A 10,024-nucleotide genomic window follows, 5' to 3' on the forward strand; every position below is an offset into this window, starting at 1 on the left:
AAAGGGTAGGACGTTTCTTATCTCCATTCCAGGGAGTAAAGATTATGTAGCTTAAGCATGATTGTTTGTAGTCAAAGTGATTAATTACCCGCCTGGCACTTGGTTAAGAGGTTTTATTCCCTCCCTAACTTCAGGGGAAAATCCCTACCTGGGGAAACAACCTTTCTCGGAGAGGTGACCTTGGTTAAAACACAGCGCCAAGAAGGTGAGCAAACATATTAAGAACAGCATTCCACATATACCAGGTCCCTTGAAACAGCAAGGATGGACCGGTTCCCGGCATATACCAGCATTGTCTACTATCAAGCATCTCGATGGTTAGAGTGACCAGTGTGGCCGAGGAACTACATTTTGTATTTAATTGAAATTAATTTAAATTCAGGTAGCCACATGTGGCTATGGGTACCGTATTGGACAGTACAACTCTAGGCATGGGAACAGCAAAGCAGGCACTGCTGGGAATAGGGATGGGTTGATTATCTTACTGAAAAGCAAGAAAAGTAAATAAGTTTCTTCACGCTAAATGGTGAGATCTTGCAACCCTTTCTGCTGCTTAGGACCCAGTTTAGAGGATTACTTTCTAAGAAAAACTGACCTGCCAAAGAGGAAAGAGCTACAAATTCAGACATTTATTTCTGCCCTGTAGTGTATCTGGCATGCCGCCTCAGAGCTGTATAGCAAGCACACCCTCATGGAGCGCTCCTCTCAGGCAGGTTTTAATGCCTCACTCTTAAACATGACTAGGCAAGCCAGGGCCACCATACATTTCAGGGAAGCTACCCAGCCAAAAAGGAGAGAAATACAAACAGGAAAAACAAAAGAAAAACCAAGATATTACAGAGAACATAAGAAAAAATATTTTTAAAGAGAAGATATTGGAGCAATAAGACAAGATCAGAATGCTATTTTAAAAACAAGGTGAAATGTTTTAACCTCAGAGATTAAAAATAATACAAAGTTTTTTAAAAGCAATAGAAGTATTAGAAGACAAAGTTGAAATGTTCTTCTAGATAATAAACAAAAAAAAATATATGAGAGAAAAGTTTAGAGGATTAGAGGATCAATACTGGAGAATAGTAGAGTTCCAGAAAGAAAGAATCAATGAAAATGAGAGAGAAAAAAAGAAATTACCAAAGAATTTCTCTAAACTGAAAAAACTAAATATTCAGATCAAAAGGCTCATTGAGTCCTAAGCAGCAGAAGTGATACATCTGCTCAGCAAAGGCCTTGTGCAAAAATGTTGGTGACAACAATATCTGTAATAGCCCCAAACTGCAAACAATCAAAAGTCTGCCGGCACTAGAGCTGGGTAAAGTAATTGTGATGTGTTAATATAGTGAAAGAAAAATTAATGAATTACCCTTATATGCACTGGCACAGATGAATCTCACAAACTTAATAGTGAGCAAAAGAGACCAGTAGCAAGAAAGCACATAGTAAATGATGTCATTTCTATAAAAATTAAAAAAGAGGCAAACTGATCTATGGTGTTGGCAGTTAGGATAGCGGTTACCATAGGGGCAGGTAGAGGCTGGAAGCAGCTCTATTCTGTTTCTTAATGTAGGAATGACCCAGTATGTTCATGTTGTAAAGTTCAGCAAGTGATATTTGTGATTTACACTCCCTTCTATGAAAATACTATCTATAGTATAGATAGTATAGATTCTATACTAATAAAAGCCTAGGTGGCCCTCACACCCTCACGAGATACCCTCACATCATCACAAGATGGCTTCCCCCCATGTCGTCACAAGATGGCCCCCCCACATGTCGTCACAAGATGCCCACCCCCAACAGGGGAGGGCAATTGTGGGCTATCAGGCCGGCAGGGGAGGGCAGTTGGGAGCAACCAGGTCTGCAAGGGAGGGCAGTTGGGGGCCATCGGGCTGGCAAGGGAGGGCAGTTGGGGGTGATTAGGCCCCCAGGGATCAGGTCTAAACTGGCAGTTGGACATCCCCCGAGGAGTCCCAGATTGGAGAGGGTGCAGGCTGGGCTGAGGGAACGCCCCCAGCCCCCATGCACAAATTTTGGGCACTGGGCTTCTATTCTATAAAAAGCTTACATTTCGCCCTAGCTGGTTTGGCTCAGTGGATAGAGCATCAGCCTTCAGACTGAAAGGTATCAGGTTTGATTCCAGTCAGGGGCATCTATCTGGGTTGCAGGCTCGATCCCCAGCCCTGGTTGGGTTGGGAGGAACTGATCAATGTGTCTCTCTCACATTAATGTTTCTCTCTGTCCCTGTCTCTCCCCCTTCCTCTCTAAAAATCAATGGAAAAATATCCTCAAGTGAGGATTAACAACAACAAAAAAGCTTACATTTCTAAAAGTTACCCAAATATTTTACAGTGAAATTTAGAACCAGAGATCAAGAGGAGATCCTAAAAGTTTTGAGTGTGGCTGATGGGGGTGGAGGGGTGGGAGGGTGAGGAGATAAAATGATCTAGCTAGAAAATAACAAGACTTCTTAAAAGTACTGTTGGAACTTGCAACACAATGGAGAAATGCCCATAACATTCTGAGGAAAAATTATTTCCAACCTCCAGTGAGGAGGCAAAATAATGACATTTCATAAAACAGTCTGCAAAGAAATATACCGCCCATGCACCCTTTCACAGGAGGTTTCTAAAAGATGAACTTCTCAAACAGAAGAATAGAAAAGACAGAGGAACCGACCCAAGACAACACCCTCTAGGTCCATCCATGTTGTCCCAAGTGGTAAGCTTTCATCCTATTTATGGCTGAGTAATACTCCATTGTATATACAGGGTGTCCCAAAAATATATACACACTTTGAATAATTATAAAGGCAGTGCTTATTAAAATACATTTAGAAAAAGGAAAAGAAAAGACCAGAGGACCCAGGAAGCAGAAAAGAAGGAAGACAATCTCCAAAATGATAGTAAAAAGAAAACCATGGCTGTGCAGCAGGCCAGGAATGAACCTATGCAGCCTGGACAGAGGTCCAAAAGGAATACCACTGAGAAGTAGCCTGAGGGGTTAGAGGAGGTTTAAGGTGCTCCTGGAGAGTAGGGTGATAAATGGTGATGGGCGCATAGAAATCTAAGCCGATGAAAAGAAAAAGGTAGCTACTAACTGCAGCAACACAAAGATGTACAGGAAAGGAAAGGTCATGATGGTCCACTACAGTGAACAGAATGTACATAGTCATTCGATAATATAAGTACTGACCCAATTCTTTTAAATCTTCATGTTAGGAAGTTAGGGAAATAAAAGTGTGTTGTATTGTAAGGAAAAAGTTGGGGGCTGGGGAGGGGGGAGCTGGAGTCCTAGAATCTTGATAGGAAGGCAATACTACAACAGTGAGCCTGCCAAACAAATGTTGCACTGTGTTTTCAATTTTCACCTTTTGTCATAAAAGCAAATATCCTCTTTGGATTTCTTTCAGTTAATGAAAACAGGTACTAAGGTTGGTCTTTCATAAAAGTGAAGTGATGTAAAACTTTCAAAAAGCGAGTTGGGGGTGGGGGGTGGGTAAGAGATCAAACGAAGGACTTGTATGCATGCATATAAGCATAACCAATGGACACAAGACGCTGGGGGGTAGGGGAGGCCGGGGGAAGATCAAGGGGGAAAAAAAGGAAACATATGTAATACTATTTGTAATACTTTAAGCAATAAAACAAAATAAAAATTTAAAAAAGCAAGTTAACCTGTGTAAGTCCCCTTTAATCAAGCTATCTTCCACTTCTAGGAATATGTGTCTGTAAGTACTCATATGCAAAGATTCATATGCAGGGACAGTTGATTGAAGTCTTAGTTATAGTTATTGATTTTAAAAAATTATATATCAATAGTATGGAATACAATGCAGCTGTTAAAAAGAATGAACCAGGCCTGTGTGGCTCAGTGATTGAGTGTCCACCTACCAACCAGGAGGTCATGGTTCAATTTCTGGTCAGGGCACATGCCTGGGTTGCAGGCTCGATCCCCAGTGGGGGGTATGCAGGAGGCAGCCAGTCAATGATTCTCTCACATCACTAATGTTTCTATCTCTTTCTGCCTCTCTGTCTCTCTTCCACTCTGAAATCAATAAAAAAAATTTTTTTTTAAAAAAAGAATGAGATAGACCTAGATCTACTGATACAGAAAGATATTTGAATACTATTATTAGGGTTGGAGGGGGTAAGTGGAACAAGTTGTAAAGCCATAATTCCATTATTTTAAAATATATTGTATTTTGACATGGATAAAGAAATGCTATAACAGCATAAATATGGCTATAGTAAGTGGGCTTTAAATTTCTTAGTAAATTTTTCTATTTTTGAAATGGGCATGTGTGTATTTTATATTCAGAAAAAATGTAGCTATATACACACACTCACACACACACACACACACACACTAGAGGCCTGGTGCACAAAAATTTGTACACTCGATGGGGAGGGGGAGTCCCTCAGCCCGGCCTGTGCCCTCTCCCAGTCTGGGACCCCGCGAGAGATAACGACCTGCTGGCTTAGGCCTGCTCCAGGGTGTCAGAGGGCAGGCCCAATCCCTAGGTGCAGCCCCTGGTAGGGCTTAGAGCAGGGCCCATCAGGGGGTTGGGGAGCTCCCTCTATCAGGCACAGAGCAGGGCTGATCAGGGGGTTGGGGCGCCTTCCCCTGTCATGAACAGAGCAGGGTGGATAGGGAGGTTGTGGCCCCACTCCCTGTCACACACAGAGCCACAGGGCGATCAGGGGGTTTGGGCGCTGCCCCCATCACACTTATCCTGGTGCCGGGAGGCCTCTTGGCTCCGCTGATCCCGGTGCTGGGAGGCATATTACCCTTTTACTATATAGGGTAGAGGCCTGGTGCATGGGTGGGGGCCGGCTGGTTTGCCCTGAAGGGGGGCCTGGATCAGGGTGGGGGTCCCCACTGGGGTGCCTGGCCAGTCTGGGTGAGGGGCTGAGGGCTTTTTTCAGACTGGCAAGTGACTGACGCTCCCAACCGCTCCTTTTTTTCTTTTCTTATTCTGGGCCAGCTTTAGCTTTGAGGCTTGGCTCCAGCTCTTAGGCCTCCGTTGCTCAAAAGCAGGTTTCTGGCCTTTGTTTACCTTCTGTATTTGAAACAGTGTTGCGATCCTGCTGGCTGAAGCCTGGCAGACTAAAGCAGGTTTCTGGGGTTTTGTTTAGCTTCTGTATTTGTAACATAGTTGCTTAGAGTTGCAGCTCAGAGGCCGGCATGGCAGGCGGGGGACGTTGGAGTCCTCCGTCACTGAAGCAAGCAAGCCTCATGTTCGCTTTAAGCTGCCTGGCTGCCAGCCGCCATCTTGGCTGGCAGTTAATTTGCATATTGCCCTGATTAGCCAATGGGAAGGGTAGTGGTAATAAGCTAATTACCATGTTTCTCTTTTATTAGATAGGATACACACACACACATATGCATGTGTGTGTATCACCCAGCATAGTAATTGTGGTCACATAACTAGACCCTCTTGGTAGTTAGTGGTTGTTATGAGAATCACTTTCTGTGTAAGTTTTCTGCTTCAAATCGAATATTCCTTTAGCAGTAGAACAACCTTTGTGCTTAGGGTTTCTGTGTGAAAATACAGCTTTTTCTTTCCTGGTAGACTCTTTATAGTTGAAACCTGCTCTCCTTTTCCCCTTTCATCAGCTTTAATCAATGGGCTCAGGGAACCCCTCACAGGATATGCCATCGTTCATTTTAATTTTTAAAATTATAATAGCAATTTAAGCTTATCTTAAATATTCAGCCAATACTGAAGTTTGTAAGGTAAAAACTTAAAAGTCATCATTCTCACCCTTTCCCTCAAGTCCTACTTCCCAAAGTTGGAAATGGTTCAGTGTATGGTCTTCAAAACTTCTGTACATATGCAAATGTACATGTGTATTTTTTCTAGACAAATAAGATCATATCATACATACCAATCAGTATCTTTCATGCCATAAGTTTAGATATACTACACGTTTTTTAAGAAAGGCATGATTGCTCTGGCGAGTGTGGCTCAGTTGGTTGAGTGTCATCCCATGAACCAAAAGGTCACCGGTTCCAGTCCCCGTCAGAGCACATGCCCAGGTTGTGGGCTCAATCCCCAGTAGGGGGTATGAGGAGGAGCTGAGCCATGTTTCACTCTCACATTGTTGTTTTTCTCTCCCTCCCCCTTTCTCTCTCTCTAAATAAATAAACACATTAAAAGAAATGCATAATATTCCCCTATCAACATAATTTTTGGAATTGCTATCAGTGCTGCAAAAATATTTTTACATATATTTTGTCCCATTTCAGTAAGGAGATCTGTAGGATAAATTTCTACAAGTAGAATTAGAGTTGGTCAAAAATATCTACATGGATAATTACTATCCTGCTGGACTACTTTACTTTCCTACCAGCAGTATTTGTATGAACTCCTTTCCCACACACACCTTCACCTATATTGTAATTACTAGTATCTTAAAATGTTTGTCAATCTGATGTGTAAAAAATGGATCTCATTGTTTCATCTGAATTTCTTTTGTTGACTAGTGATGAGCACTTCTTTGTTGCCACAACCTATTTGGAAATGTAATGTAGATCCAACAGGAAGGCTGGCCTAGAATTTTAATCTTGGTTATGTGGTGGGAGAGATGTATGAATGTGCTTGGAAATGGGATCCAGGAGAGAGCACTGAAGAAGAGGAGACAGAAGATGGTGTGATGTAGTACATTTATGGTTTCATTTTTGGCCATCATGGCAAGGGTGGAGGACAGGTCGGATGATGGCACATTACCATGCATGCTGGCTGCTGATGCAGCATCCCTGAATTCCTCACCTCGCTGAAATGAGACATCTCTTCCAGTTCAGCTTGTTTTGAAACCATGGAAATCTTGTCCATTATTCTCTGTGTACTTCTTCCCACAGAGATCTGGCATGATATTGATTCAGCATCTGGAGGAGCTAATACCAGTTTATCAAGTCTGTATCCATCACCTAACGGTGCCTCCTCTACCTAAAGGATTTCATGAAACACCATTTCAGAATCACTGCTTGAAATGGTCATGTTTCAAACCTCTGCAAAGAAACTGTAACTGTGGAAAAATGTAGGTAGGGCCTTCGGTGCAGAAAGAGTATTCAGATATCTTTGCAACCATTAATAGCTCAGTCACATTTTACCTCCTTTTTTTTTTTTTTAATTTTTTTTCAAATTTTATTTTTTATTACAAAGGGTAACATTTTACCTCCTTAATTGTCAAGGATGCATAAGGCATCTATCCCCCAACATATGTGAACTATTGTCCCAATACACATTACTTCCTTCTTTTAGACCCAGCAAGCCTCCCTGAGCAGGGACTGTCACCTGGGGGAGAGGGGACAGGTAGACTGGCCTCCAGGGCACCTTGTAACAGGGACCATATGAGGAACTTACAGACACCACCAGCTTGTTCTCCATTTAGGATGTCTTCACTGTCGTCTCCATCTCATGACCCAGAGACACCTGCTTATGAAAGAATAGGAGTCCTGACCATTCAGGGCCTCTCAAAACAAGTCAATCTCACCAAATGTCCATGAAGGATGTTTACTCTGATTCTGTTGCACTTTCCCAGGTTGTTCCAGTGCTTCTCTCTTATTTAAATACCTATCAGCTTTTTCCCTATGGAGTTCATGTCTTGAGAGTTTGTCTTCCAAACACACTGCATTCACAACTAGTTCATTGTTTCTCTCCTTTTTTACTCAGGCACAGTGGTTCTCAACCTTCCTCATGCCGCGACCCTTTAATACAGTTCCTCATGTTGTGGTGACCCCCAACCATAAAATTATTTTCATTGCTACTTCATAACTAATTTTGCTACTGTTATGAATCATAATGTAAATATCTGATATGCAGGATGTATTTTCATTGTTACAAATTGAACATAATTAAAGCATAGTGATTAATCACAAAAACAATATGTAATTATATATGTGTTTTCCGATGGTCTTAGGCGACCCCTGTGTGAAAGGGTTGTTCGACCCCCAAAGGGGTTGGGACCCACAGGTTGAGAACCGCTGCTCAAGCAGATATGTACATGCAGGCTTTCTGGTCAACCTGTGGCATGAGTGTTACTTCAGGATGTAATAAGTTAATACTTTGTGAGTAAATGTAACCTTACCCTCCCCCCCTCACAGTGTTTATCTTTATATTCCTAAAAAGAGAAGGACTCTTAGCTGAAAACCCCTTTTTCCTTTATCCCACCCCTCTGACTTTCCTAATTAGTTTATAGTTGGCCATGTAAAAGGTAAGTGGCTCAAGATCATCCACTTCACCCTTCCTCCACACCTGAAAAAGGACAATTTACATTCACATTTTGCTGGTGACAGGAGCCCTGAGTCAAAAGTTTTATGCAGAAAACGGCCTTGGAAACAAGATGTTGGTCACTGGAGCTACAGCACATAGAGTTCTCTGTAGGGATCAGGTTGTTAAGACCAGATGAGGACAAGATGCTGTAAAAGTGTCTGCCTTTTCCAGTTTAATTTTACCAGAGCACATAAATTCAATGACAGGTTTCTTTAAACAGTTGTTCTTAACTTTAAATAATTTTTTTAAATAATTAGCACCTGGTTTGCTTTTTTAAAATTTTTTTTCCTTTTTTTATTATTATTAAGGTATTACAAATGTGTCCTCAGCCCCCCCATCAACCCCCAACCTCCCCCCCCGACACACACTCATGCTCCCATCCCCCTGTTGTCCATGTCCATTGGTTTGGCTTATATACATGTATACAAGTCCTTCGGTTGATCTCTTCCCCTTACCCCCGCTAAATTTTTGATGTATGAAGTAGAGTGGAAAGATTGAGGGCTATGGAAAGTATTCTAAAAAAGAGGAAAGGATACAGTTTTTCATAATTAGACATATTTGACTTTGAACTCTGGCTTCACCAAATATTTAGCTATGTGGCCTTGGGAAAGTTGTTTTTAAGTCTTGATTGGCTTTAGGGTGAGTGGAACTATGGCCTTACAGTCTTTTTGTTAACGTAAAATAATGAATATGGGCCAGGCTGGGTGATTAGTTGGTTGGAGCATCATCCCATACACCAAAAAGGTTGTGGGGTTTGATTCCCGGTCAGGTCACATACCTAGGTTGTGGGTTCCATTCCCCAGGTTGGGGCACATATGGGGAGGCAACCAATCAATGTTTCTCACATTGATGTTTCTCTCTCTCTCTCTCTCTCTCTCTCTCTTTCTCTCTCTCTCTTTCTCAGTCTTTCTTTCTCAAATCAATAAACCTGTTATCACATGGGGATTAAAAAAATCTATTTTAAAAAAAAAGAAATAATATGGAAAAGGCAGCATACTACCTCCTTTCCCATCTCTATATCACAACTAGTGGCCTGGTGCACAAGTTTGTGCACATTGAAAGGAAATTAATTAGAAGAAATATTTTAATGTCGCTATTCACCCTTTCTCTATAATAGAAGTGTCAACCAAATTTATGATCAACAATGACAGATGGAAACACACGCATGTGATTGGCGCCAGCGAAAGCTTTATATCTATCATGCATGTGCGAGTCAACTTAGCCTTTTACAGATATAGAATAAACTTGCTTAATTAGACCTGTTTTCTGATGTAGCTAAACTTTTTCCAGCCCAGTGAAGCACCCCAACTTCTCTTTCAGGTAATTGTCAGCAACACAGCAGTAAATATCAACACGAAGCAGATTGTTATTGTAAATCATGCAGGGAGAACAAAGGGTAAAATATTTAACTGCAGCAGTCTTTGACTATATTCTGCGTAATGAGAAAATCTGAAGTCATTTTCAAGGTCCACCATTTCTTACTTCTTTTCAGTCGGGTCACTTTCTAAGCTTTCTACATCTCTGTTTTCTGGTTAATGAAAAGAAAATAGGTTTCCACTGAGTCTCCTATCTACCTACTCCAGGATTTCTGTGAGGATCAAGTGAGATAAGGCATGGGAAACCACTTCACCAACATGTTTCTACCTGGCAATAAAGCAAGTTGTGTTCCTGGGCTGAAGAAACTCTAAGGAGGCTAGTCGTTAGGGAGAGAAGCCAGGCATTGCTACATGACGTCATTACCCAGACAGACAC

The 10,024-nt window shown here is 41.7% G+C and overlaps 1 long non-coding RNA gene across 1 annotated transcript in view; it reads left to right on the forward strand.

Annotated features, from left to right (window-relative positions):
• Positions 1 to 10,024, forward strand: part of LOC107183076 — a 70,548-nt gene that overhangs the window by 52,166 nt on the left and 8,358 nt on the right. The window contains exon 2 of the long non-coding RNA XR_001513845.1: positions 7,392 to 7,541. This is a non-coding gene — a long non-coding RNA (uncharacterized LOC107183076). The remainder of the gene's footprint in view (positions 1 to 7,391; positions 7,542 to 10,024) is intronic.

This window comes from Myotis davidii, unplaced genomic scaffold (assembly GCF_000327345.1).
Source record: "Myotis davidii unplaced genomic scaffold, ASM32734v1 scaffold119, whole genome shotgun sequence".
NCBI lineage: Eukaryota > Metazoa > Chordata > Mammalia > Chiroptera > Vespertilionidae > Myotis > Myotis davidii.